General features: G+C 31.3%; 1 long non-coding RNA gene across 1 annotated transcript; it reads right to left on the bottom strand.

Annotated features, from left to right (window-relative positions):
• Positions 1–968: 968 nt before the first annotated feature.
• Positions 969–4,188, bottom strand: LOC126667414 (uncharacterized). The gene is made up of 3 exons (XR_007638183.2): positions 4,007–4,188; positions 3,815–3,887; positions 969–1,193 (listed from the first exon to the last, which is right to left on the bottom strand). It is a non-coding gene; the product is annotated as an uncharacterized LOC126667414 (long non-coding RNA).
• Between the last annotated feature and the right edge of the window lie 1,812 nt (positions 4,189–6,000).

Raw genomic sequence — 6,000 nt, 5'->3', positions numbered from 1 at the left:
CAAATGAAGAAAACTTTTAAACTTCATTTAAACTAAAACTTATGATGAATAAATATTACATTTTATCAATATATATATATATATATATATATATATATATATATATATATATATATATATATATATATATATATATATATATATATATATAGATTTCAAAGTTGAAAATTAATAATTGTAAGAGAATATAATAAATAAAAATATTTTTCAAAATAAAATTTTAAAATAAAAAATTTGAATATACCAAAACATTTTAACTAAATTGACACAATCTTAATGTAAAAATCATTTTTTTCACAAAGAATAACATGAAACAAATAAAATAATTATATAATTCAACTACACTCCCTAAAAGTAAAACGAATAAATGTGTAGTAAAATAAAAGCAATATTATTTTATTATATATTTATCAAAATGATAAATATATTTTTAAATAAAATATGTGATAATCTAATACAATTTATGAAAGATATATTAACTCTCGATTTTGAATTTAACATCAAGCACATAACCTTCATTTTAAAGCAACATAACCTTTCTTCAAATGATATAACATATAAAATAATGAGATAATTTTATAAAAACTCATAAATTACACATGTTTTCTCATTTTAATCACAAACTTTAAAATGTCTCAATTGCATCCATGAAGTTTCATTTTTTCTCAATTTGATATGCAAAATCATAATATGATGATGTGACTGTGAAAAATGATGGTCATCTCAGCGAAATCGCACCAATAAATAAATATCATGTCAGCATATGCATCAAATTGGAAAAAAAATGAAACTTCATATATACAATTGAGACGATTAAAGTTCGTGATAAAAATGAAAAAACATGTATAGTTTATGAATATATCTAATATTACCTCTACAATAATTATGTCACGACCCAAATTTATGAGTCCGACCGGCGCTAGGGAATGGGAGTGGTAGCTCCAAAACCCGTAGCAAGCCTAAAATCCTGTGTAAATTTTTCGCAAATCAAATCATTTTTCATATATCAAAATACATGTGACCCCATTTTACAAAAATATCAGAGTTAAAATGCGCTAGACAAATACATAGAAAAAAAACATCTAGACTACTGCGGACCGCTAGAATGAAAACCTTCTTTCACTTCTTGTGCAAATGACTTCCGAGAATTAAAACTTCGGAAGCTTGACTCTTCAAATCATATCATACTATCCCTGAAAAATGGGAGGAACAACGGGATCAGTATAAAACTGAGTGAGTTCACCAAAATTACACGCAATATCACATAAAGGGTTAAAATCCGTTGAAAACCCATTTTATATATCAAAAATAATCTTTTGACATCATATTGCGTATCTTCTTTACTTTCCTTCATAACTCTTTGTTTATTTCATAAACTTGTAGTTTATAAGTATTTGTCGTCATTGATTTCTTATTATGATATCGATATTTTTCTTTCTCGTTTTGTTGCATTGGTTTTCGACCGAATCTTAAATCTAAGTTTATATTATCATGATTCTAAGACGAACTAAATCATTGGCAAGTCTCTTGTGACTTGATCCTTATGGTTGGGTCCCGAGATAGTTCAACCGAGTTACCCATAACCATATGGTACAGTCCCGAGATAATTCAACCGAGTTACTTGTACCATTTCTCAATCCCAAACGATCGATAGGAGTCCCGAGATAATTCAACCGAGTTACTCCTTAGACACGGGTCCCGAGATAGTTCAACCGAGTTACCTTCGTGTCTGCATTCGGACTCTGCACCCTGCAGGTCTTTTGAACTTAACTGTCGATTCATATGATTCCTATTGACATTTAATAGGAGTGTTTGTTCACATTGTGTCTCGATCTTGTTTCGTATTGATTCTCGATGTATCACACTTACTTTTTATTTCGTATGAGTTCCGAGGATTATCATCGAGAATGGATGAGATACAGGTCCCGGGATAATTCTACCGAGTTCAACCTTGTATCTCAGTTCTTATTATTTTGTGTACCATAGTACAATTCTCATTTTACGTTTTTGTATTTTTCGTTCTGTTGTATTGATCCTTTATGGACCATGGCATGCACATTACAATCTACAAGCATACATCTATAACACACGCACGTATGGGTATTTATTATATTTGATAGTACATATCGGAATGTACTATATTTCCTTATTCATATTTGATCTGATACTTGTATATTATTCGATATTCGATTTATTAGTACATATAGGAATGTACTGTACTTTTCTTATTTATATTTGGTTCAATTCACGTTATTTTACTTTACCCATCCCCGGTACCTTAACATTTATGTTATTATCAAATTAACACATTACGATAAAACATCATTTTCAGAGCATACATACGTATACATTTTAAAAACAAACATTTCAAATATATAAATATTCATATAGCCTTTCGTATGAAAATACGCGGCTTTATGAATATTGACGAGTAATTTAAAGTGTACTCACCACTTGCTATCCAAATTCTTCAAATAAGCATGACGATATTTCGATCCGTTTGCCTCGAGCCTTATCGATAGTCGCTTCGTCGAGTCTATGCAAATATAATAATAGCAAGAATTAATAAAATTCTAGCTATTATTAACTTATCTAAAATTATGTTTCTAGCCAACTTCGGCTATTGAAAATGCTTACTTAAGATAGCCCGTATTCTAAATAAATTGAACATATCTATAGTCCACAACACCGTCTACGACTTTCATTTAGACTCAAACTTCCTTCGACATCTCTAAAGTCTCCAAAATCTTACTCAAAAATAGCTTCTTAATCTTCCCTTTTTAATTAATGTTTTTCGACCAATTTTGAGCTATTAAAACTGTTACTTAGAATTGTCCAAACTCTAAATAAAAATGACATTCCTAAAGTTTGGAATGTCGTCTACAACTTCCGTTGAGACCTTGGTTTGAAATTAGCGTTCGGAAGTGTCGGAAACTAGTTTGGAAGTTGCTACCTCGGACCAGTCTTATGGATTGCAGAATTTAGCCTTATGGGCTGCTGTGTTTGCAGCCCATTCTGCTGCTGTTCTGCCACTATTATGGCAGCAGCTATTCCGCACTTTCATTCTCAATATTATAACGAACAAAACGACACCAAAATCAACTCATTCCGACATTCCGTTAGCTCACAATCTTATTTCAAAGTTTGCTCCTTAAACATGTTTTAACTCATTTCTTTAACTCATAATTTCCACTTAACTTTAAATGCGTCTACCTCATTTTTAATCCGACTTTTCCGAAGTCGATATCCTTTTTAACTTCGATAATTCATACTTTACACCTCCGACTATCCAGTTTATTTTCTTATAATGTTTCCTTAAAATTAATTATTTTTCCAAAGTGACTAACTAGTCGACTTTGGGCCGATAAACGACATGCTTACAAACAGCCAATGGCCAAACTAATTATGCATTCTTATTCATCAACATCCCAACTACATTTTTTGTTAAGACCCGAACCAAATCTGAGGTGCCTGCGGCCGGCTGGGAGCTGCCAAAACAGCTCCCATGGGCTGCCCTGTTTCTGGGCAGAAACAGCCCAGAAACAGGGCTGCATCTGCTCTGGTGAGCAGCCATGTTCTGCTCACCGGAGCAGATGGGTTCTGCTCATTTGAGCAGAACCACCACTTCACTTGTAAAGTCCAACATACCCCCTTCCATTCCGACCACTTTCCGGCCAAAAATACCGACCATAACACCCCTAAATCATAGCTCAAACTTGACTCCTTAAACATGTTTATAACAGTTTTTACACACAACTTATCATCAACAAAACTCAATCAATTCATCATAAATTTTCAGAATTCAGTTGAATACCTCAAGCTTGATATGTTGACTAGATAACCGAATCATATCCTCCATAAATTCTCCAAGATCCAAGCTTCAAATCCTTAATTTCACCTCACAAGCAACCAAATACACCAAATCATTATCATAGCTAATAAACCCTACTTTTCTTATTAATTTCCTATCAAATTGAGCCATTGAAATCTTAAACACTTAGCTTACCTTGCTTCCTTATGATCTTGTGATCATTTTGCCTCCAAGTTTATTGAATTTGGATGAGAAAATCATGAGTTTGGCTTGGAGGAAGAGGATTTTGCATTTCTTAGCAAAAATGGATAGATTTTGGTATCTTCTCTTCTTTATTTTCTGAATTTCATCTTAATTAGCTTGCTAGAGATATTTGAAGGGATGGAGGGATATGTGTCCTTAGTTCATTAGCCTTGTGGGGAAAAAGGCCCACTTAAATGCTTGAGTTTTGCACCCTTCAAAGCTCAATCCTTCAATCTTTCATTCTTTCAATTTAATACGAAATCATTTTCGTACTTAAAGAACCTTAACGATTATTCTTTGCCGATAAATAATGGATTACCATATTATTTATTTATCCGGGTCCATTAATTTATTTATTTAATTTTTTTTTGAATATCCAAATTCCGCTTAATAAAATATTTCCGTCTAAATTTCACGAAATTTAATTTTATATCCATAAATTTATTTTACGATCTCTATCGTAAAATTGATTAGCTCGGGACTTTCCAATATTTTATTTTCTTTAGTCCCAATTAAATCCAATTTCTCGCATAATAATTTTCCATTTAGATAATTATTTTTCGATAATTCCAATAGACCATCTTCGGTCTAAGTCCTTATTATCCAATCCTAATATGATTTTCTCGTTCTTAATCTTTACAATTATGCCTCGTGGCACTACACGTAATACCTCAAAAATTTAGGTTATTACAAATTATTCATGTAGTTAAAATTAGCAAAAACCTTAGCAAAATTTATCCTAAGGTTTCTGTACTTTTCATTTTTTCCCCTTTAATTCATCGCTATACGTTTTTATTTCTTTACTTGGTCCTTTTACTTTCGAAAACAATTCTATGAACTCCATTTATTTCTTTACTTGCTTCTTATACTCTCGAAAAAGTTTTACTTGGTCCCTCACACTTCCACAATTATATTAACAAAAGAATTTTATAAAATTATTTTAAAAAATATCGGGACCAAGTAAGAAAACTAAAACGCTCAAGAATGAAGTGAAAAAGAAGGAAAGTATAAAAATTTTGAAGTAGGTTTCGTCTTAAAAACTAAATAATATTTATAAAATTAAAATTATGAAAATGGATTAAAAGTGAGGGTTCATCTTTATCATAAATTGCGAAATTGACTGGTCAAATTATCATAAATTATTTTTAAGGATGTATGTATCATATTGATCAAAGATTTAGACATGTAGAATCATTTTTCCAAAAATAAACGCTATGACGAGACCATCAAACACTTCAAGTTTTTTTGGAGTCGACAAGCTGAAAAAATATTTTAAGCCAGATTGAAAGCACTTGTGAAAAGCTCGAGGAAAGAAACCATTTCGTTGGATAATATTTTCATTTATAATTGTTATATTATAAATAAAAATTTAACATTTTAAATAAGATTAAAAAATAACTCCTTTTTTGAGATATTAATTTATTAATTGATATTTTATTTACCCCATTTAAAAAATTATCTAGATGTTTGGTTTTCGTTTCTATTTTCATTAAACTATTACTTAAGAAAATATATTTTACCTTGATAAATAACTGAAAATAGGGGAGTGATTTATTGATACTTCGGGAGTTGAGAACAGAGAACCTAATTAGAAAGAACGCCGAAAGGGGGTTTTCAGGCGTTTGCTCATACGCTCAAGTAACTATTTGGCGAACAAGTAGTAACTTAGAGTTTTAGGATAAAGTGATTTTATAGAGTATACTTCTTCTTCTTCACTCATGTTATTGTGGTGACGTATCCCTCTATATTATAGGCTGAGTTGGCCTTTTCAATTGTTTTGTTATGTAGAGCAGATGGCCTGGTGTGAATATGTTCTCTTGTTAGAGAATCTTCAGTTGCATCATTGCTAACGAGGGTCTTCCTTTTTTTCGAACAAGTAAAGTCCTTGTGCCTCAAGTCCGGCAGTTTCCTTGGTGATACTGGTTTGGGATGAGAAACCAGGCAAT

Source organism: Mercurialis annua, linkage group LG2 (genome assembly GCF_937616625.2).
Source record: "Mercurialis annua linkage group LG2, ddMerAnnu1.2, whole genome shotgun sequence".
Taxonomy (NCBI): Eukaryota; Viridiplantae; Streptophyta; class Magnoliopsida; order Malpighiales; family Euphorbiaceae; genus Mercurialis; species Mercurialis annua.
This window is presented reverse-complemented; position numbering and strand designations above follow the sequence as displayed.